Below are 24,965 nucleotides of genomic sequence, written 5' to 3'. Positions count from 1 at the left end.
ACATGACAAAAGTAATGGGATATATGGGAATATAAGTGTCATAACATTTAGCATGTGAGTGTAAAAGCATGCATTAGCTGAATAATCGCCACTATTCTGTGCTTTGTTTGGACCAGATGATTGTACTCACTCTTCTTAGCTGACAGTAGTTCCCTCTATCCAAATTCTCAAACTCATCAAAGATGCAGATAAAACTTGCCATATCAATAAAAACACTAAATTGAAAGTGTGCTGAAAGTTTTAGTAGCGCATAAGCACAGAAAACATTGGGATGACCTCAAGCTAACCAATCAGATGTCTCCTACAGCACAGGATGTGCTATTCTCCAAGCCCTCTCAGCCTAAACACTAGCCGGAAAGGTAGCAGCCGTATCACACAAGTGCAGAAATCCAAATTTATCTCTTTCTGGCTCAAAGGAAACGTCTCAGTGTCTGCTGCACCCGCTGACTAGCCGACGCTAGCTATTTTTAGCGCCTTATCTTTAAGACCCTTCAATACTTGCTCACACACATCTGTCTGCTGAACGCTCTGTTCTGGGTGGTGTGGGTCTGTGTGTGTGTGTTTGTGAGAGAGAGAGAGAGAGAGAGAGAGAAAGAGCAGCGTCTGTTAGAGGACAGTATTGGACAGGGTGCTAAATTAGCAATGTCTCTCGCTACAGAGAGAGAAATATGGTGTTGCCCTAGGCTGATCCTTCTGACCTGGCTCTCGCAGTCGTCTGTGGCTGCGCTCGTTCTTTCTTTTCCTCATGCTCTCTTTCACCTCTCCAGCTTCATCTGTGTTGTCATTACTCGTTTTCAGCTTATGAATTGGCTTCCCTCCTTCCTTTTGTTCAGGATTTCTTCTTGCATCTCGTTCACTCTTTTTTGTTTCTCTCGTTTTCTTATTGATGGCCTGTGGGCTGTTTTCCCTTCCACACCTCAGGCTGTAATGTTGGTCTGATCTATGGCACAATAGAATTGCATTTCTATTTTATTATATTATACATTGAATTTCCCTGAAAATTAAAGCAGGATTATGGAAAATTGGTAGAAAAATACAGTATTTTGGCTCCTTCAATAGTCAGGACTTCACTCCCAAAGGACACACTTTACATGCTTTCCTGGACAAGCAACAACACACAACAACTTTTGGGACGAGTTAGATTGAGAATAATATGAAGTGATCTCTCTTAATATTGATAATATTGATCTCTCTGATGTCATACTGATCACACACTATGTGTAGGACACCAATTGCACAGGGGTGAAAGCATCAAAAAACTTGTGAAAAACCATCAAATGATATAAATTCAAAGTCTTATTAAAGAAGAAAATCAAGGTGCTATCAAATTAAACCACTACTGTCTTAAAATAAACACTCCCATATTATTAATCATGTAGGTTTCAAATGATATTACTGTAGGAATCTGGTGTAATGGAGTGGCAAATTCAGAAAACAATGCCTATTTGGTTGTAAAAAGACCAATTTATAAAATGTAGACTCCTATAAAATAAAAAAATAAAGGATCATCAAATGAAACCACTAAAGCGTAAAGAACACCTGTATAGTATTTATTATGTATGTTTTAAGTAATAATAATGTAAAAAACAAATTAGAGTTTGGAGTCTTATAAAACATTAAAATAAAAGAGCTATCTTTTTGTACACCACTGAATTCATAAATATATCATTTTCATGTATTCAAGGTAAATGTTTTAAGTGGTATTACTGTAAAAAAAAATGTCTATTAAAAATGTCCTATAAAAAGGCAAATAATACTGTTATCAAATGACACCATAAAATTCATGAGGAAGCCTTTCTATACTATTAATGACCTAAGTATCAGATCATATTACTATAGCATTTTGAAGTAACGGGAGGTCAAATTTAGAAAACGGGGGCACCACAAAGCTTTTGTGCTTAGGGCACCCAAATAAATAGCACCAGCCCTGATTTTTTCTTCTTGCACCTCCCAGAATTAGACACACACGTGTTTAAACCCTCAAGCTTTTTTTTAATCTGTGCCCTTTTCAGTCTGTAGTCAGTGTTCACATTCCTCTTGCTCATTATAGTTTTCTCTCTCTCTCTTTTGTTCTTTTTTCCTAGTCTTTTTTTAGGCATTTAAAGGTGAACAGAGACAATGAGAGAAAGAGTGCAGACACAGTAACTTACAATGACAGTTAAAGGCCACAAACTCAAATATAAACATAGCACAAAAAGTGAGGAAACTTGTGTTTGGTAGATTATTTTTTTTTTGCTTTTGCTGCTACCATTTAAAAGACTGTTCGTTTTCTCCTTTAAATGTTTACATTTAAATTTCCCATTTGTAAAGAACATCTGATTATTAGTGATGTGTCTCATGCTACAGGGTTACAATGAGTTTATAGTTCAGTGTAGTTCAGCCATGTTTATCTGATATGGTTGGTGTGGTTCAGTGAGTTTTCACATCATGTGGGAGAACTAGGGTTAAATTCCAGTCTGGGTGACTATGCTGTGCTAATCTGGGGCAGACTCCTAGTGTATTATCAGCCTGTAGCCTGCTGCTAACCCTGGCTAGCACTGCTCGGGCATTAGCATTAGCCGCTAACCGTGCTGAGCGCTAGCTTTTTGGTCGTTCAGAGGTGAGTATTATCGGCATATACCCTGCTGATAACCCCAAAGAGCACTGCTGGAGCAGTGTTAGCATTAGGCGCTAAAAATAGAACTAGCTCTGTGGCTGTTCAGAGGTGAGTATATGGGACTGAAGCTTGCATGTTCACCGTGTTTAAACAAGCTACGTGAAACGAATCGCTAGCTAATATTGCTCTGGCTTACTGGAACACTCAGGGTTCCTCTGTGTAGCTCTGTCGGGTAGCGGTTAGTTAGCGGTTAGTAATGCTAATGCTCCAGCTTTAGTGAAAATCTGTAAATCTAAGCTTACTGTAAATAAATTTAAGCGCTTTACTCACCCAAATAAACAGTTTTCAGGCGAGAAATTTGTGTAGATTTACATGCAGCGCTGGTTTGACTGGTCTGATTTTTTTTAAGAACTACAGTTTTGTTTACTTAGCTTAGCTTAGCTTATGTTAGCTGCTGAATTAGAATTAAAAAACATGGCAACAGGTTTATTGATAGTGTGCCTTATAATCTGGTGAAATAACCTTGTATGTCACCTTGGATAAGAGTGTCAGCTAAATCCCATATATATATATATGTAAATGTAAATTAAATACGAAATGGTAATTACAGCAGTATCATACCTGATATCGTACCTTTGGACAATTTAATGCTGTCCCCTATGGTAACACTTGATGCTATTGGTATGCCAGTGTATAACATTCGCTGTGTAAAATGTTTCTGTGTGTAGTCATTCAGTACATTGCTATCTCTTTCTGTTTGTTGTCAGTTAACTTTTCTAAATAAGGCTTTAAACACTGAAATTCTGAATTTTGCATATCTTTGTGTTTGTTTTTTTATTTTATCTTTATACATGAACATATTGTCATTTCTTTCATAGAAGCATGATGTGCATTGAGGCCCACAGTCAGCCTAACCGTATCTATTGAAACAGGCCACACAATACAAACCTTTATACACTATAAAATTAAATATTAATCTACAGCAGGGTTCTTTAAACCAGTGCTGTAGGGGGCTGGAACAGAGGACCCATCTGTTATTTAGAGCTCTGGCCCTGAAGGACTGGATCTAGATTTTAAACCTTAGATTTTAGATTGGTTCCAATGGCTAATTAGCAAATTAGCTAATTAGATGTTGGTAGTTGATAAGTTCTGCTATTTTTTCTAATGCATCAAAGGCTGATATGTATGCTAAACAGCTAAAAAAGAAAAAAGAAAATATATATAGCATACTGGGCTTTCAGGACCTCAGGCAGCGTGGGCTCTCCAGCTTCCCACGTTTATTGTAGCACTAAACCAAAGAAAGGGTGACAAGTATACTTCACCCTATTTATGCTTTAATCAGTATATTTCAGTATTTTCAAAGGGCCTGAGCCTTTTCTCCGTTTTGTTCCTCATCCATTTGTTCTCCACAGTGACACATGGCTGTATTAAATGCTTTAGGCAATGCAGTGCTGGGCTGATGAATCTACGAAATGCGCATTTTCAAGAGTTTTTCAGTCTAATGTTTCAGGACTGTGACCTACATACATCACCCGGCCATTTCCTCTCTTTTCACACCATTGTAGATGATGCAGATGAAATAATGATGGTTTCCAGTGATCTTTGCTTTGGATCTACCACTAAATAAAGGGGAACACTTGACTATATGAATGTCATTGAGCTCCATTGGCTACCAGTTGATGCGAGCATCATCGCAAATTCAAAGCTCTTACAACCGCCTACAAGGTGATGACAGAACAGCTCCTTCATACCTGCACTCACTCCTGAAGGCTTACGACACCTCCCGGCCGCTGCGCTCCTCCAATGAACGTCGCCTCTCTTTACCAAACAAACATTCACACAAAGCAATCCAGACTGTTCTCATACAGAGTTCCCCAATGGTGGAACAAACTACCTTCTACTACCAGATCAGGAGAATCTCTCGCTATCTTTAATAAACTCTTGAAGACAGAGCTCTTCAAAGAGCACCTACTCTCCTAACTCCTCTAACTAACCAACTAACTACTTCTAACCTCATTTCCTTCTTCCCCCCCTTCACTTCTCTATCCCATTATTTCCTTTGACCTCCTTCAGGCCCTATATAAATTTGTTTTTACCTTTAAGTTCTTATACTTTTGTACTTCACTATTGTAAGTCGCTTTGGACAAAAGCGTCTGACAAATGTAATGTAATGTCATGTCTATAAGACTGTAGGATATATTGCCCATTATACACATTATAGATGAACTTTGATCATAATGCATCATAAGTTTTGTTCAGACGTTAGCACATTTGGGTTACATGTACATTCATGACATTTAACTGACACTTTTATCCAGAGTGACTTACAAAGTTATTCCGTTTACAGAGGTGGACCAATGTAGTGTTAGGAGTCACGCCCAAGGACTCTTATTGGTGTAGCACAGCAAAGTCAACCAGACCAGGAATTGAACCCTAGTCTCCCATATGATGTGGTAGCTCACTAGCAGGTAGTGGTGTTATCCACTGCGCCACATGAACATCTATATAATGTAAATATCATCTATCTAGTATTAATTAATAATCTATTCCAATGATGAAAATTTGGTAACACTTTTATAGAAGCTTGTTAATGGTGTAAAATACGGATTTCTTTGCATGGGGAACTCATGCCCCTATCACTAGCATTATAAGCTTGTTGGGAGCATCAGCTAAAAGCACTGTATTTTGGAATGCTGGGAAAGAATGGATGTTGGCTATTTGACAAAAGTTTGTGCTTATTATCACGTTTTACTACAACCCAAGTCCATTTCACACCAAATTTCTTCTTTAACAACAATTCACTAATACATTGTCTAGACATAGACTAGATGGACCAATGAAGATGAGAGATATGAGGATAGAGCATGGTGGCTAATACTGTTCCAAAGAAGAATGATGCTGACCAAAACCACTCAGCAAAGGCTTCACGTATACCTACAGTATATATGTGTGTGTGTGTGTGTGTGTGTACATATAGGTTCACACACACACTCAAATACCTGGCAGCAGGGATCAGGAGGCGGCAGGCTTCAGCGATGCTCATCTTTAATTCATACTTGCCTGAATGGTATAGACCTACACACTTCACAAGTGTATATGGTCTCTCCATATCTTAAACCCTCTGGTCTTGTTGGGCTTTCTAAAGTGATACAGGAGTATACACACATACTGTAGAGCAGGGGTGTCCAAACTTTTTTTGTTGGGGGCCAGAAGGAGAAATATATTTGAGTCACGGGCCACAGACTCTGTAATAAAACAAATAATGAAATATACCACTTTAAATAATACATTTTCCTGATTCCTTTCATTTACACACCATTTTACTTGACTTACTCTCTTTATCTATCTTTGACAGTGTTGTGTAAACTAAGAATTTTCAAATTGATGTTTCATTTTATGTCTCTTAATATTAAACTCCTTAATTACGGCAACTTTTAGACTCGTTTGCCGTTTTTCTGCGCTACAACTGAGCACTCTCTCCGCTTTTAGACTCTTTGGCCTGTTTTTCTATGCTACAACTGTGCACTCTCTCCGCTTTTAGACTCTTTGGCTTGTTTTTCTGTGCTACAACTGAACACTCTCTTCGCTTTTAGACTCTTTGGCCCGTTTTTTTGCGCTACAACTACACTCTTGCCGCTTTTAGACTCTTTTGCCTAGTGTTCAAACTTTGAATCTCACATTATAAAAACCTGCTTAACAGCGGGCCAACTTTCATTCTATTTCTAAAATACCTCGCGGGCCGCTCCAAAAAAGGAAACGGGCCGCAAATGGCCTGTAGGCCATAGTTTGGAAACCCCTGCTGTAGAGAGATTTACAGCAGTGGAACAACACTCTTTTCACTGAATTCAACCAAACACTCACAGCAGAGCTCCTAAACAATCTGGTAGAAGCATTAGCTGGACAGTAAAGAGAAAGTTATTCTTCAATAGAAGCAGAATATATATTTTTTTTAATACCCTGGATTACAAAAGAAGCAAATGTAGGAGCAGGTGTCCCAATACTTTTGTCCGTGTTTCACTATACTGGTGGACAGAGTTTTTTTATATATATATATCTTCCTTTTTATAGCTTCCTCTCTCTCTCTATCCTTTACCCTGATGGTATAAAGTGAGTTTGTATGGCTATATTCTCTGAAATTACTAGGCTCAGCTTTGCCTGGAAAGATCACAAAGAAGAAATGAAATTCTGGGTTGTAACTTCCTTCATCACTTCTTCCATTTCTCCTTTCCTCCACCAGGAATTTTTTTTTTTTTTACTCTAGCAAGTCTAATTATTTGGCAGTGCCAGTACATTTTTAAAACTAGCCCTTAAAATCTGAACCGATCCAAAGTGTGAATCTTCTCAGAAGTGGTCTTCCTACTGAAATACTCAAAAAGTGTTGCATCAACTCAAGCAGTAAGTCACAAAGGAACTCTTCAGGACTTTGAATCATGTACTGCAAACAGACCTGTTGCATGTATTGCTTCTGTGGTCATTTGAATATCGGGCTTAGAGCTGGACAAAAATATCAATATTTTATCGTATTGTGATACTTGATTTTCTTATCATACCAACAAGAAGCATATGAAGGATATCACCAGTACTTAAAGAACATTGACCCAACAGTACATTTCATTATAGAGAACGTAAAAATTTAACACCTTAAATAACAACAGATTAGGTCTGTCACGATAACAACATTTTCAGAACGATATATTGTCCCACAAATTATTGCGATAAACAATAATATTGGCATTTTAAAAGGGCACTATAGAAAAAGCCTTTTTTCCTGCTTCTGGGCTCCAAAAGGAGATTTAAGACAATATGCCACATTTATAATATACTAGCATATTAACTATTACTGTTACACCATTTTACAGTTTTTATAAAAAAAAAATGACATTGGGCCTACAATATAAAAATATTTTAATATCGTACAAGCAAATAAAGTACAACCACCCTGAGACTCGGTGGGTTCTGAGAAAACTGCACTAAATATTAAACAGACCTTTATAAAAAAAATTAAGTACTAACAAATAGATCAAGGTATAATTTACATTAATTCAACATTTTTTTTATGTCTCTGGGGAAACAATATTCATATTCAATATTCAGCTGTATGCTTGTGCTTTAAATGAGATCTCAGCTTCGTTGCCACTATTTTCAAACAAAGTAAACATACCAGCTCATTCGCACTGATTGATTTGAGTGTTCACATTCATGTCGCAAATCCATGGATCTGATACGTATCCAATTGAGAACCACATATGAAAGTGACTCAAATTTAATTGAAAAATTCAGGTTTGGCACGTTCACACGTTTACACAGCCATAAAAAAAAAATCAGATCAGAGTATGGGGCTGCACGATATTGGAAAGATTTTACATTGCAAATGTTCTTTTTTCGACTATATACAGTGAGTCCAAGAAGTATTTGATCCCTTGCTGATTTTCTTCGTTGGCCCACTAATAAAGACATGATCATTCTATACTTTTAATGGTAGATGTATTCTTACATGGAGAGACAGAATATTAAAAAGAAAATCCAGAAAAGAAATCTAAGGAATATATATTAATTGATTTGTATTTCATGGAGTGAAATAAGTATTTGATCCCTTAGTATTCATTAGCAGTTCTGGCTTTTACAGACCAGTTAGACACTCCCAATCAACTTGTTACCTGACCTGAAGCCACCTGTTCTCCCTAATCACTTGTGTGAAAAACACCTGTCCACAGAATCAGACAGATCACACAGATTTCAAGTCTCCAACATGGGTAAAACCAAAGAGCTGTCACAGGACCTCAGAGTCAGAATTGTTGACCTTCACAAAGCTGGAAAGGGCTACAAAAAGATTAGTAAGGTGTTGGATGTGAAAGTAACAACTATTGGTGCAATTATCAGAAAGTTTAAAGAGTATAACATGACAATCAACAGACCTCGGCCCGGTGCTCCAAAGAAGATTTCGCCTCGTGGGGTGGCAATGATGCTGAGAACGGTCGGGAATTGTCCTGCAACCACTCGGCAGGAGTTAGCAAATGACCTGAAGGCAGCTGGGACCACAGTTTGCAAGGAAACAATTGGCAACACTTTGCGCAACAATGGATTCACATCCTGCAGTGCCCGAAAGGTACCCCTGCTGAAGAGAGCACATGTGGAGGCGCGCCTCAAGTATGCCAATGATCATTTGAAAGATGAACCAAGTTATTTGGAGAAGGTTTTGTGGTCAGACGAGACCAAAATTGAACTTTTTGGCCTCAACTCCACCCGCCATGTGTGGAGGAAGAAAAATGCTGCCTATGACCCCAAGAACACTGTGCCCACCGTCAAGCATGGAGGTGGAAGCATAATGTTTTGGGGGTGTTTCTCTGCCAAGGGTACAGGGCTACTTCACCGCATCACTGGGAAGATGGATGGAGCCATGTACCGCACAATCCTGAGGGACAACCTCCTCTCCTCTGCCAGGGATCTGAAAATGGGCCGTGGTTGGGTCTTCCAACATGATAACGACCCTAAACATACAGCAAAGGCAACAAAGGATTGGCTCAAGAAAAATCACATTAAGGTCATGGAGTGGCCCAGCCAGTCGCCAGACCTCAATCCGATCGAAAATCTATGGAGGGAGCTGAAGGTCAGAGTTGCCAAGCGACAGCCCACCAACCTTCATGATTTAGAGAGGATCTGCAAAGAAGAGTGGGACAAAATTCCCCCTGGTGTGTGTGCTAAACTTGTGGTTAACTACAACAAACGTCTCACCGCTGTGCTTGCAAACAAAGGCTTTGCCACTAAGTATTGAGTGTGTTTGGCAAGAGGGATCAAATACTTATTTTCCTCATTGAAATACAAATTAATTAAAATATATTCTTTAAAATTATATTCTGGATTTTTGTCTTGATATTCTGTCTCTCCATGTTAGAATATATCTACTATTAAAAGTGCAGAAGGATAGTGTCTTTATTAGTGGGCCAACGAAGAAAATCAGCAAGGGATCAAATACTTCTTGGACTCACTGTATATCACGATATTAAACAATGCATGGTCCATTACATCTCCAGCCCCGCCCTCACCTGCGTGCAGTCTCACGTCCGGAACGATCAAGTTGAGTTGAGTCCATGCTCAAAACATCACTCAGAACTTGAGGAAAACAGCAAAACAACAGTTATTAGCCCTTTAATCAGGCATTCAAATGGCTTTTTAAAAGGTAAAATAAGAGCGTTTTTTTCTGGGAATAAAAAAGTGAATTCAGCTATAACTGGAAATATCTGTGCAAAACTGTGCTGAATTGAGGTGCACAGCTTTCAACACAAGCGATTACAAGCCCGTGCCCAACCATGTGGATGGAGGCTATGCGGCCAGCCTGTCACTCACACAGACACAGAGACAGCGCTGTGTATCTACTTCTGGCGTCAAGAATTAAAACACTGCAGCATTTTTTTTTATGTTGTTTGATTTAATTGCCTTAAGTGACATCGCACATCCTGCGATGTGACCATTGCGCACATGCATCATATAGTGATGGTGATGCCTAAACGATATATCGTGCAGCTCTAGATCAGAGCCACATTGAGCAAAAAAATCAGATTTGAGTAACTTTAGCCTGGTAATGTGAACACAGCTCCACAGTGAACACAATCACCAAACTTCTTCTTAGCCTGGAAAAACAGTAGTGAACGAGTGTAGCCAAGCCAAGTGCCAACCCAACCTTGTTTCACATCCATCGATAACAGGATATCCAACAGTACCATTTCACATCACATTTTTTTATATCGTCCATACCGTGCACCCCTATTTAAAGAAATGGCAAAAAATGGCAGCAACAGTCTACATTCCGACATAAAAGGAGACATCTTCTGATGCCCGGCTCAGCTGAAGCTGTGCTGAAGTGGGTGTACACGGCGGCTCTGCCGTTCTCTGTTCCTTCCACAAATCCACAGCCGCTCGATGTCACTCTCTCTGTAGGCTGCCATAGATCCAGCCAGGCCCCGCAGACAGCAGAGAAGGTTGGACTAATAGCGAGCCGGAGCCAGAAGTGAGGGATTTAAAAGGAGCATTCAGGGGTTTTGAGGGTTAGAGGCGAGGAGGAGGGGGATTTAAGAGCCTAGGATGGAAGGAGAGACAGAGACTGAAAAACAAAAGAGATAAAACAGTTTCTTTATGCTGTATGATGTAATGGGTATCAGTGCAGTTATAACAATATATATTTGTAATTGTTGATTTGTTTTTATTTTTCAGATACAAGTTGAAATAAAGCTTAGTATCTACTATGGATAAATTAGCATTTAGTCGGTCTCATCTAAGTTTAAACGAATGACGAACTTTAAATTAAAAACCACTTTATAAGCAACCCCCTCTAAAATATTAGATTCTTCACTTTTTGATATATATTGATGTACAGGTGGCTTTACAAGACTGTTGCTATGTGGCCACTAGGGATAGACCTTGGAGTTTGTTAGATGGACCTATAATGTTGCTATAACTTTTGTGGTTGCTATGCTGTTGCTATGCATTTGTTATGCTATCCCTGTTTTCTTGCTATCATCTTGCTATGTGGCTTCTATGGTGCTGCTTGGTTTGGGTTCTTCTGTCACCTCCTGGATGAGTTGTCCATGCCCTTTCAGAATAATTTCGGTCAGCCGGCCACTCCTGGAAAGATTCACCAGTGTTCCATGTTTTCTTCATTTGTAAATAATAGCTCTCACTGTGGTCTGCTGGAGTCCCAAAGCCTTAGAAATGATTTTGTCATCTTTTCCAGAACAAAAGATGATCAATAACTTTGTGTTTTCATCTGTTTTTGAATTTCTTCAGATTGAAGCATAATGTGATGCTTTTTGAGAACTTTTACCCGCTTCCTGTTGTCAGACAGGTTCTATTTAAGTGAATTCTTAAATATGCTATAAATAAATTAAATATTAATTTAAAAAGTGCTTTTTATATTCACTCAGGTTATATTTGTTTGATCTTAAAGTTTGTTTGATATTCTGATAAATATAACTCATGTTTCCTCAGTGTAGCACTGTCGAGCAGAATTAGCGGCTAGCGTTAGCGCTTAGCTGCTAATGCTAAAGCTGCTGCACCCAGCCTTAGTGGAAATCTGGAAATCTAAGCTTACTGTAAAAAGAAAAAAAATGCAAGCACTTTACTCATTCAAATAAACAGTTTTCAGAAGAGAAATCTGTGTAGATTAACATCCAATGTTTTTTTAAAGAATATATATATTTTTTTACTTAGCTTAGCTTTACAGGTCTCGCCATTCAGCGGTGAGATCTGCTGAATTAGAAGGAAAACATGGCGACACCCCTGTTCCTAGTGTCACATAATGCACCTTATGTATAAAAATAGACCAGAAAATAGACGCTTATTGATCGCACGCCTTATAATTCAATGAGTGTATGAATGTTTATTACCCGTCTAATCAGTTTTATAGTATAGTACCTTAAAACTCTCCTGGGAAAAAAACGTCATGATCTCTTTAGTTTTACCTGCTTGTCTATGGAATTTACCCAGCAGGCTGCAGAATGGTCCCCCAGATGCACTAGAAAAGCATTTCTTCAGTATATGAAGCTGATAGACACAGCGGGCTGATCCGGGGGGCTTCTGTTTGAGACGAGTGTTGTAAATGGTGAAGTATTAAAGCGATTGCGCTGTTCTGCTGCTGCTGCTGCTGCTGTCTCGCGCGAGCTCCCAGCTGTGAAATAGAAGCAGTGAGAGCGGAAAGGACACTGCTGTTTGGATTTCAGCGCAGGATGAATTTCATGAATACGGAAGTGTAATACGGACTCGCGTTTCTGCCACGACGGGAAAAATCCGGCCGGCTTGAAATGAAAGGAGTCGTGGAACACGAGGCACACGGTGTTCTGCAGAGAACACACTGAGACTTTCACTACTGATCACACCTCACTGTCTGCTCTAATACACTACAGCACACCGATACTGATACTGCTTTCCTTTACCTTTAACTTTACCTCTCTTTTTCTATATGCCACCTCTACCTCTCTCTCTACCTTTCACAGATTTCTTTCTTCCCCATTCTTTTTCCCTTCTCTCATTTCTTTTCTTTTATCTTCTTCCATTTTTTTTATAGTTTCTCATTTCTTTCATTATAGCTTGGGCTACTATTCTGTTTCCCTCTTTATTTTATGTCATTTCTTTTTTCTTTCTTTCTTCCTTTCCATTATTTTATGTCGTTTCTTTCTTCCTTTCCATTCTTATGTCATTTCTTTCTTTCTATTTCAGTTTCTTTATATTATTTCTTTCCATTTTTTTCTTTTCATTCTTTTTTCTTTCTTTCTACTTTTTCTCTTTCCCAGCTCTCTCTCCTTCCCCCCCCCTTTTTTTTTTTTTTTTACAATTTCTCACTTTCTATTTCTTTTTTATATCTATCCATATCTATATATCACCTGTGCTCAGCACAGTGTATTTCTATTTACCTACTAGTTTTAATTCAGTCCCTTTTTCTTACACTTTTTTTTCTCTGTTTCTTCCTTTTTTATGCTTTGTGTTTTCTTTCTGTCTTATTCTCTTATTCTGTCTTCTGTCTTCGGTTCTATAGCATGCTGGTTATGACGTGCACTTGCTGAATGTCAGGAGAGCTGTGCGAGATTAATTATTTACACACACATGTTGCCTTTACACCTATTCTCTCTCTCTCACTCACACATACACACACACACACACACACCTTTTCATAAACTATAAATAAATCAAGATAAGCAGTTTTATAATGTATTTGATGGTCTTTGCTACTGCACTTGAGGATACTCAGCCAGCATTAGATTTTAGCCTTTTGCGCATTACTTCCATATTCTTCCGTAATAGCCTTGTGTTTAGCTGTGGTAGGCTTTTTTTTAGTGGGCGTTTATGCAGTTTTTAAGTGTGTACATATAAGACATATAAGTCAAGACTGCGTGATTTATACACTGTGTTTTACTAGTTTTGACTTGGTGCTAGCCTTATTTTAAGAGCATTCTCAACTGAAGGGGCATTACGCAAGTCAAGACTGTGATGTAACAGTTTTGGGGTTTTGAAATCAGCCCGTCTCACAGCTTAGTTTTGGGTTCTGTTGGAGGTTGTTTTGAAGGAGGAACAACAAGGGAGGCTGGGAAAGGTTGAAGAGGAGTGGAGTGGGCTGGTGAAGAGATAGTAAAGCATCCGAAAGGACTGAAAGATAAGAGCTCTCTCTCTCTCTCTCTCTCTCTCTGTGTCTCTCGCTCTATCTCTCTCGACCGCTCCATCTCTTACTTTGTGGCTCTGTCTGAGCCGATCGAAATTCAGATATGCCTCTTTCCAAGCCTTTTATCAATAAGCTTTCATCTCTCTGCACCACACACACACACACACACTCATGTACACACACTGTCCTTGCTGTCTTTCTCTTATTGGCTCAGGTCTGGCCCTTTTTGGCTTAGGTTGTGGTTTAGAGAGCCAGCTGTTCGGGGTCTTCACCTTAATAGTCTGCCAGCCTAGAGTGTGCCCTTCACACACACACACACACACACAAACACACACAAACACACACACACTTACACTCAGTACACATCTGCGCCAACCAACGGGCAGCTGCGTCCAGACACAAGCTGTCTGCGACTTTGCTCTTTAGTTCAGGCAAGTAAGTGTGTGTGTGTGTGCGTGTGTGTGTGTGTGTGTTTTTTGTAATTGAGACAGCACTGCCTTATCTGTGAGCGCTTGTGCAGGCTGTTCATGTCTGATGAGCGTTTAATTAGGTCTGGCTGTGTGCTTCTCTCTCTCTCACTCCGCTCTCCTGGTATCTCTCCAAGTCCGTTAACTCTCTGGCCTGAGATATGGGTACCTTATATATGCAAATATTTGTGGACCCTACTTTTAATAAATGCATTACTGCCAAAAGAATAGGACAGTCTCTTTAGAGAAGATCAACGTAAACCTATTGGAAGCAAAGCTAATGACAGTTAAGTGTGGGCTAGTTGGGTATATATAACTGTGAAGCATTGGAACTGTGTTCTCTGGAATGAATGGTATTGCTTTTCCAACTAGTATTTTAACGTTCAATCAGGTGACTCACTATATCCTCCTAGGACCTGGCGTCCACATGTGTGGACATCACATTTTGGGTTGTTTAGACACTAAATTTCGCTCTACGAGAGCCTGGTGTCCTCCAATGAGGCCATTATACTGTCACCTAGTGGTAGCAGAAGAGTTCAGCACGTTACAGTTTTGATTTTGTTCAGACATTTAAATGAACAGTAAACACAGTAAATGTTTTTGTTTTCACTTTGTCATGTCTTCGTGTTGAAGCAGCACTTCTAATGAATTCCATATTGCTCAAAGGGGCACAATTGTACTTTTTTTTTTGCACTTGTGTTCAGGGACAAAATAAATGCAAGAGCACAGCACAGAATGATCAATGAGGTGAGGAAGAATCCTCACCTGGAGTGTCAGCTAAAGACTTACAGAGATCTCTGGCACATGCTAACATTTTTGTTGACAAAACTAAACTAAACACTAAAGACCAACTGTCCACCAACTGAAGCTCAACAGAGGATGGATGGTGCAACAGGACAACGAACCAAAACATAGAGGTAAATCAACAACCAAACGGCTTCAACAGAAGAAAATACGCTTTCTGGAGAGTCCTGACCTCAACCCAATTGAGATGCTGTGGCCTCAAGACTGCAAGAGGGCGATTCACACCAAAGGAGGGTCAACCAGTTATTAAATTCAAAGATTCACATACTTTTTCCACCCCTCACTGTTAATGTTAATATGTTGTGTTTAATAAAACCATGCAAACATATATAATTTTTGTGTGGTATTAGTTTAAGCAGACTGTGTTTGTCTATTGTTGTGACTTAGATGAAGATCAGAACACATTTAATGATCAATTTATGCAGAAATTCAAGTAATCCCAAAGGATTCACATACTTTTTCTTGCAACTGTATATACATAATCTGGTTACAAAATACAAAATACAAAATGAAAGCTAACCTTTTTCTTTTTTCCCCTTTTTTGTAGCTGATTTAATGGTGGTTAACTAGTTAATGGTAAACCAATGACCATCAAATTTGGAATCTGTTTGGAATCTCATTACAAGTTGTAATATTTCTAACTAATTGACAGACCCTTTTAGAAACTCAAAAAGCCTATAATTACAGGAGTAATTATTTATCTGACCTACAGAAATAATGATAGTAGATACTGTATTTATAGAACTTCATTATCATATAAAATGCTTTTTCTAGCTTCGAATTAGAACTAATTTACACTACGTATCCAACCAATCATCTATGGCCTATAAGTCTATAAGGGCTTATGAATATATTAGCATGCTTTATGAAGCAGGGCTCTGGTTGGAATCCAGCCAAAGTGGGATGCTGGTGCAGTTAATAAGCCATTAGCATTGGGAGATGATTTAAAGATCATTACACATTCTCAGCTTGTTCTATATGTGTGGAGTGTGTAGAATATTGTTGATTATCATTAACAGTAATGTTGATGCCTTGCTTACTAATTAATAGCAAAGCCCACTGGCTCAAAAAGTTAGAGTTAGTGGACCAGTGGTGAAGCCACTGCTGATTTGCTTCCAATATGAGTGTGTTGAAGACATAGTTGCAAAAATAGTTGCACCCAGAAGGAAATACGCATACAGAAGTATTGAGTAACGCAACATGCCGGATGTCTTGGCCTGAATTTGTAGAGGTTTCTAATGGTGACCTGCAATAATCCATCCCATACAGCTGGAATACTCTCACACAGGAGCTGCTTGTGCATCTTGAAGTGCTGCGCTCTTAAAATAGCAATCCGTCAAAGTCAGAGCACACCTGACTCTTAAAGGGAATGACAAGTGACACTCTTAGTGGTTTATTCGTGTTACACCCACAACACACCCATGATTAATTAAGAGAAGTAGTGCATGGTTTCTGTGTGTTTTGAGTCGCACAAGGTGTACTTTTCCTGCTGTTACGGTAGCAAAGACACAATAACACACCCTAAATGAAGCTGCACGGTGCACGGTTTATGGCTCAGATGATGTAGATCACTAAAATAGCAATATACTCTCTTAAGACTGCAGCAGTATGTGGATAAGCATTGTCCTGTTGGAATAGCGCACCAGAGTATGCCTTGTGAAAAGTTAGAACCACTGGTTGCAATGTTAACGTCAACGTTGAGCTGTTATAAGTATAAAGACATGATCATTGCATAGCATCTGTATTTTCTTGGGAAGCTCTCGAGTATGTAGACAAGTATTGTCCTACTGAAAAAGTGCACCAGACTGTGCATTTAGAAAGGTTTGGACAACCCTATTAACTTTGTAATGTTGGGGTGTCAAAATGTAACAAATACCTGTAATGAAGACCAAAGGTCAGTTGGTAACAGTCTGGCACAGCTACCCACCAAGTTTCATTCCTGTCATTTGATTCCTTCTGGCAGTAACTGGGTGACATTTTTTAGAGCTTAGATTCTCTGCCTCAACCCGACCCGAGGCTCGAACCATGATTTCTTACCACTTTCTTTAGGCCGGCCCCTTTTTTTTAATGCTAATTTTATTTTATATAAAGCTATGGCTGATCACAATAATAATCACAATATAGCAAAGTACCAAGTCAACCTGTGTTCAGAAACATGTTGCACAGGTTAGAATGCTATAATCACGCAGCTCTGGAACTGTGCAGTGAGCACTGCGCACTCGTCAGCTCCTCCATTTGTCTGCACGTAGCCTTATTGCTGTTTTATGTGTTTTGCACTAAGGCTATATGCTTAAAGTAAAATAAAAAAATCGTTTGTTCAGAAAGTGTTTTATATTCTTAAACATTGTTAATTATGAGAGTAGATGGGGAGATCGGTTCTTAATAAACATTTTTCTTAAATAACAGGTCTATGCTTCTTCAGTGTTGCAATGTTAATAAACATCATCCTGAACAGATTTTGTTCATTCAAACAGTCCAATTAAAAAAAAAAAGCTCAGTTTTAACACCTACGTATTAAATAAAATGTCTTGTTTAAATCGGGTTGGGACTCACAAAAACAATTTATGGGGCGGGCTGAGACGGGTGGGGCTCGGGCCAGGTCAGTCTGGATTATTTGGGCCCAATCTAAGCTGTACTATTAGTGACGATGGATGTAGCAGAACAGTAAAATGCTTCTAAATGACTGTCTATGGTTACTGACCACAGGATACAGATTGAAATTGAGAAGATTGTGCAAAAGTTCTCCTTTAAATGGTAGCAACGTTGCAATGCCACATATTTAAAGCAGCTCATGTTGAAGGAAGGAAGGCAGTGCTGGACTGGGGGCAGTTAGATATTTGCTGACACAGACATTGTGTCCTCAGGCTGTTAGTCTGTTCGTATTTGCTTAGCGCCTGTTATTAAAGCTGTAAATATCAGCAGGACATCGATTTGATGCAATGAGTTAGCGTTCCTCACGCCCATCCATCTAGGCGCCTTTCTTGGAACATTTCGTTTTCTTTACTAAATACTCCTGTTCTGTTAAGCTCTCTCTCTCTCTCTCTCTCTCTCTCTCGCTCACGTCCTCTCTACCTCCTTTTCTACACCCTTTGTTTTCATCCATTGTTTACTTGTTAATAACACATCAGTTTCCCAAACTAATTACAGGCTAGGCTAATGATTGCTGTGGGGTGGCATTTCTGCATTGCGTTTGAACGGGTGGGGGTGGTGGAGGGGGTACCCGTGTTTCTCCGTAGCTCGCAGGTCCCCGTCCCCCCAGCATCAATCCTAAGTCTCACGGCTACGAGCGGCAGCCGCGGTTTAATTAGCATTTTCGCTCCGCTAGTTTGAGCAGTGGTCGTGCGGCGAGAGTCCTTCAGGGAGCCTCGGGTGATTGGCTGCCGAGCCGAGACTACAGAAGCAGAACTTTCACATTGTTGCCGAGCCACAGTTTAACCTGTCAGTCATTCCGAACGCAGGAACGGGTGGGTTTTTAGAAAGGTACGTTCTCTTTGGAGTTGATTGCTTTCCGCTCGCTCCACGTTTTAAGATTTGAAGGAAACCCAGTCTGTCATTAAGCGTTAAATTGTTTTCATAGTTTTGGAATAAAACAATGAATGGAAAACTGGTGCACTGTTCAATATAAGGTAAAGCCACAGCACAGGGCTCTTTTGTTCCAGTCCAGAACTGAAGCAAAAACAGTTTTGCACAGAATCTAAAAAAAATAGGTTGGTTAAAGAGTCATCCACTGAAATGTTTTAGTCCCTGAGAAGATGACAGCATGTCGGGGTTGTGTTAACATCTGGCTTTGTCTTTGCGTGATACAGATTTCACAGACAGGGATTTGTAGAAGTGTACCTGAGCCCATGCAGTGATTTTAAGTACAAAATCAATACAGCCTGTTTTTAATGTAGTGTCCCGTGAGGGTCCGAAGATCACCAGCATCCAATATTGACTGTTGGCCTTGTCTGTGCACACAGGGATTTCTCCAGATTCTTTATATATTGTTATTATATTATGCAAAGTCTTGGGAATTTTGTGTTGAGGAACAAATTGTTTCAAACTTTATTTTATCCTTTTTAAAATGTCTACCTTTCTAAAATGCTGTTTTTATAACCAGTCGTGTAAATTAGTTACAGATAGCTCCTACTACAGCTGTTTTTTAGTTTATTACCACCTACTTTTCCAGCCATTTGTTGCTCCTGTCCTATTTTTTTTTTTTTTTAGATACGTTGCTGCCATCTAAGTTATCAATGAATTAATGCTTTTTTTAAAGGGAAGATTTTCATCTAATGTGTGAACTATGCTCTGTTGCGACTAAAACACGGGTCTATGGGAACTGTTGCATTCTGGGTTTTTAATTTACATTTATTTTCATTTTACATAGTATCCCAATATTTCGGAAGTGGTGTTGGCACAAGCAACTCGGGCTGATTGTTGTATTATACTAGGGTTAAAACTGAGGTGGTGGCACATGTTGCTTGGGTCAACTGTTGTACAGTATTATACTTGCCAACCAGGGTGTTGGCATCTTGGCGGCTTGGGCCGATTCCCATATTATTCTTAGCAACCGGAGAGTTGGCATGTGGGCCAGAATTGGGTCTGGATTCAAATTGCGGTCGGGCCCAGAAAGGGCCCAAATGAAACTGGATTCTTTTAGGCTTAACATTGTGCTTCATTAAACATACCTGACTCAACTCATCAGCTAATTAGTATACTAGACTCTACAACAGGGGTGCAGGTAAAAGAAGCTTGAGCCAATTGCCATATTATTCTCTGCAACCGGGATGCTGTTAAAAGAAGCTTGGGCCAACTACCATAGTATACTCTGCAACTGGGGTGATGGTAAAAGAAGCTTGGGCCAACTGTTATATTATACTCTGCAACTGGGGTGATGGTAAAAGGAGATTGGGCTGATTCCTAGATTATACTTGGCAACTGAGGTGTTGGCACAAGCAACTTTGGCTGATTGTTGTATTACACTGGGCTTAAAACTGAGGTGGTGGAGCATGTTGCTTGGGTCGATTGATGGCCGATTCCCATATTATATTTAGCAACCGGAGAGGTGGAACATGCAGTATTCGGTCTGTGTGTAAACCAAACATTTGGGCCAGAATTGGGTCTAGATTCAAACTGGATTCTTTCAGGCTTAACTTTGTGCCTGATTAAACAAACCTGACTCAACTTTTCAACCAATTAGTAATGTCTTCATTACTAGTGGAACTCAGTAAAACTTAAGAAGGAATAATCTTTAGAGTTGTGACCTGGAAGAAACACATTTTGACACCTATGGTTAAAACAGTGCAATGATTTAGAAATGATCTCTTGGTTGTGAGCATCAGATTGACATAGGTTTGGGTAAATGTCTCATTATTTAAAGCCACACTGATCCTATCCTCAAGAGAAAAGCAGTGCAGTAAATTACTGTCTATAGCATACAGTATCTGGCAGGCAAAGACAGGAACAAGGTCAGAAACTGGAGGTCTTATTAATGTACTGTGTTTAGTAGTCCGAGTTAAGTAGTAGTCAGACAAGGACAAATGTAAGTCATGTTGGGAGGTAGTCAATATACTTACTTGATATACTGTAGTCATCGTCTCTGGCTTTTTCACTCACTGCCCACATACTTACCGTCCCATTAGCTGTGTTCAAGTTTTAGCACAATATCCATCGACTGCTGAGGATAATTGACTCAAATGCCGAACCTCAATTGATGTAACTATTGTGTCCTCCAACGGTTCTGCCCTCAGGGGATGTGTGAACTTGGCAAAATAATGAGATCTTAACATTGAAATAACATTCATACCGTATTTAAACAACATGTTCAGCCAATTCTGAATGTCAGAGCTGCCAAGGGTTTGGAGGCCTGTAGAGTGGAAGTGAATATAATTATCAAGAGCTCTTTTTCATAAACTGTTAGAGGAATATTCAACCCACTGTTTTTCAACCTCATTTATGGCTGCTGAATATGTATTTATATCATTGATTTCCATGTGCAAAGAATGTACTAGGAAACTAATAGAAACACTAAAGCAAAACAGTTCCAGTCCCATGACTTTTGCCACAACCCATGGAAGCTACAGAATGCTGCACTGCCCTGCGAATATGAATGTGGATAAGGGATGCATGACTTTTTGCAGGGACAATTTTAGACAGATGTCGCAGGTCACAATCATGATCAACTGTATGCTATGCTGTGTTTCTATAGGACGCTTGAGCCATCAGCATTGAGATGATGTCCTCAGATGATGTCCTGGTTATGGTTACATATTATGATTGCTTCAGGTCAATAAGTTCTTAAACAAGTTCATTAAAATCCATTCAAAATCACTGGCCATGGTAATCGACTGCACGCTGAGGTGTTCCCTTAGGAGGCTTGAGCCATCAGCATTGAGATGATGTCCTCAGATGATGTCCTGCTTATGGTTGGACAGTGAGTTTGACTCAGGTCAACAAGTTTATAAGTTCTTTTAACAAGTTTATTAAAATCCATTGAAAATCACTGCCCATTAGCATTGAGATGTTGTTCTCAGATGATGTCCTGCTTATAAAGATTTAGCAGCATTTTTCAGAATTAGGCCCTCATACAGTAAAGGATGTATAAGAAGCCTCAGGCTTTTATCGTACAATATGTTTGCCTCAGGTCAACATGTTTGTAGGGTCTTTTACTAAGCTTACAGAATCCCACTGAAAGTCACAGGCACAGGTAATCAACTGTATGCTGAGGTGTTCCATTAGCAAGCTTGAGCCATCAGCATTGAGATGATGTCCTCAGATGATGTCCTGCTTATGATTGCCTCAGGTCAACAAGTTTATAAGTTCTTTTAACAAGTTCATTAAAATCCCTTAAAAATCGCTGGCCATGATAATTGACTGTATGCTGAGGTGTTCCTTTAGGAAGCTTTATCCATCAGCATTGAGATGATGTCCTCAGATGATGTCCTGCTTATAAAGATTTAACAGCATTTTTCAGGATGTATCAGAAGCCTCAGCGTTAAGTGATGGAACTAAACATCAATCCCAAAGGCTTCTGATGTACAATATGTTTGCCTCAGGTCAACAAGTTCATAGGTTCTTTTACTAAGCTCACAAAAACCCAGTGAAAGTCACTGTCCCTGATAATCGACTGTATGCTGAGGTCTTCCTTTAGGAATCTTGAACCATTAGTGTTGAAATAAAACAATATATCATTACATTTACTGCTTATTCAGGTTTTAACTGCATTTTTTTTTTCAGAATTAGACCCTCAAACAGTAAAGGATTCACCCCACCTTACCAAGCCCTCCTACTTAGCGCTCCACACATTAAGAGCTCCTCCTCATAAAGGCTTTGGCTTTTATTTACTGCCAGGTTTACGAGTCCTCTATTAACATCATATCCGCAGCTGTAGCGGCCATTCAAAAACATTTTACGTGCAATTTATGACCCATTGAGAAACAATTTATTAGCAGTAATTGCGTGCGAGTGCGCGAGAGCGAGCGCACGCGAGCGAGAGCGAGAGAGAGAGAGAGAGAGAGAGCAGGCCACGCTACAAATCCTCTCCTTGTTCGGCCGAGCTATTACGCCCCGCTTGTGGATTGGAGGACAATGGTCACACACACAATGTGACGGCAGTATGTGTTCAATTCAGCGCGACGTGGCCGATCACAAAAAGCTCATTTCTCCAGCCAATAGACGCGAAAGAGCCGGCACGCTCTCGCTCTTACAGATATAGCGCTACTCTTACAGATACATTTCAGAACATGATTGAGTTGAAATGGACTGCAGAGCACAAAAGGGAGCGAGTGAGCGAGCGAGCGAGGGAGAGTGGGGTGTGTTTAAAAAAGAGAGAGAGAGAGAAAGAGAGAGAGAGAGAGGTGATAACTGTGATTTCTGACTTCCCTAAGGGATGCACCTGATCCTAATCTCACTGATTATTCAAGTGATATGCTAATCAACATCTTTCTATGTATGCATATGGTAGCCTGTGCTCTACTCTATATCTAGCCGCCAACTGAAGCTCAACAGAGGATGGATGATGCAACAGGACAACGACCCAAAACATAGTAAACATAAGTAAATCAACAACCGAATGGCTTCAACAGAAGAAAATACGCCTTCTGGAGAGTCCTGACCTCCTGAACCCAATTGAGATGCTGTGGCTTCAAGACCTCAGGAGAGCGATTCACACCAGATATCCCAAGAATATTATAGCTGAACTGAAACAGTTTAGTGAAGAAGAGGAATGGTCCAAAATTCCTCCTGACTGTTGTGCTGGTCTGATCTGCAGCTACAGGAACGCTTGGTTTGGTTGAGGTTATTGTTGCCAAAGGAGGATCAACCAGTTATTAAATCCAAAGCTTCACATACTTTTTCCACCCTTAACATGTTGTGTTTAATAAAACCATGCAAACATATATTTTTTGTGTGGTATTAGTTTAAGCAGACTGTGTTTGTCTATTGTAGATGAAGATCAGAACACATTTAATGACCAATTTATGCAGAAATCCAAGTAATCTAAAAGGGTTCACATACTTTTTCTTGCAACTGTAAACCCTGGTTGGTTGTAAATTATATTGATTGATGGTTTTACATCCGAATCACGTCCATATTTAATGCAGAAGGCTCCACATGCAAATCCCACAGGTCAATGCAGCATTCTTTAGCTTCCATGGGACAGGAAAAAGGTAATGGGACACCATTCTAGTTCCATTGATTTAGATTTCTATCAGTATGACACTTAACGCTCTTCTTTTCGAGTCATCCACAGATGTGTTTCCAAACTTACTCAATCCAAGAAATGCTTCTTGCCTATTTTTTTTAGTTCCCACACTTAAATCTGCACTGAGATAACTGACCCAAAAGCCATTAAAATCATAACCCGAGCATATCAACTGCAGCTTCTGTCCACCAGGACATCCTAAACTGCTCTTCAATTACAGCAACTTCTGCTGTTACACTGAATTACACTGATAGAGATCATGTTTGCTTCAGTAATAAGCAAGTCAATTTACATACATATTGGAGAAAGCTCCATTTCCAGGAAGATAAGATGTGGGTAAATAAATACATTAGGAGATTCTGATGAGCAATTAGATCAACAAATACGTTTGTGATTCATTTTCGTCTTCCAGAGTTGTCAGAGTTGTACATGTACAACCTGATTGGTCGGGGATTAGCTCCTGCAGTGGCCAGGTTTATGGTAGTTTTTAAACTATATTCTATAGACTCAAAATATTAGAATATCATTGAAAAGGTTGCTTTCTTTCAGTAATTCAGTTCAAAATGTGAAACTCATATATTATATAGATGTATTACACACAGAGTGATCTATTTTAAGGGTTTTTTTTCTTATATTGTTGTTGATTATGATGTATAGCCAATGAAAACCCAAAAATCAGTATAGGTAGAGTGAAGGACTGGTTTATATACTCCATGTTTGTGTGTGTGTGTGGATGGGTGTGTGTGTGTGTAGACTCCTGAGTGCTGCTGTTTCACAGTGGTGGTGTCTGTGCCCTCCTGAAGTGTGATTAGGTTTGGCCTGGGCTGTGAGGAAAACACACACACACACACACTTATACACACATATGCATGCAGAATGAGGGAAGCTTATCAGTCTGGAGCAGCCAGAGATGAGTTTTGTGCTTTTTCATGGCTGGCCAGCGACCTGTCTGCTCAGCAGCAGCTGACAGAAACAAAGACATGCTCTTATATAGATGAAGAAAGAGATACACACATATATACACATACCTATATCTCAGCAACACACTCTCACATAACTGTCTCAAATTACTTTCACTACATACACTTCTATTACCTTTTTAGGTTTAAGGTTTTTTCCATCATCAGTTTAGGGTCATATTAATGCAACATTTTCACACTGTAAATTCAGTTTTAATGACCAAACGCCAGGATCTGCCATGGTATGGGAATGCACTTTTTGAACAAAACAGTTCAAATCCATATAATTTACACATTCCAAAGGCATGGTCAC

The 24,965-nt window shown here is 39.5% G+C and overlaps 1 protein-coding gene and 1 long non-coding RNA gene across 2 annotated transcripts in view; one reads left to right on the top strand and one right to left on the bottom strand.

The window, feature by feature from the left end:
* schip1 (schwannomin interacting protein 1) overlaps window positions 1-24,965 on the top strand; it is a 492,362-nt gene that overhangs the window by 57,988 nt on the left and 409,409 nt on the right. The window lies entirely within an intron of this gene.
* The window catches only part of LOC111194499 (uncharacterized), a 95,109-nt gene continuing 80,320 nt past the window's right edge, over window positions 10,177-24,965 (bottom strand). The window contains exon 3 of the long non-coding RNA XR_002651104.2: window positions 10,177-10,670. This is a non-coding gene — a long non-coding RNA (uncharacterized LOC111194499). The remainder of the gene's footprint in view (window positions 10,671-24,965) is intronic.

The sequence above is a fragment of the Astyanax mexicanus genome, chromosome 4, assembly GCF_023375975.1.
Source record: "Astyanax mexicanus isolate ESR-SI-001 chromosome 4, AstMex3_surface, whole genome shotgun sequence".
In the NCBI taxonomy this organism is placed as follows: domain Eukaryota; kingdom Metazoa; phylum Chordata; class Actinopteri; order Characiformes; family Acestrorhamphidae; genus Astyanax; species Astyanax mexicanus.
The sequence above is the reverse complement of the archived record's forward strand: the minus strand, read 5'-3'. Positions and strand labels throughout refer to the sequence as shown.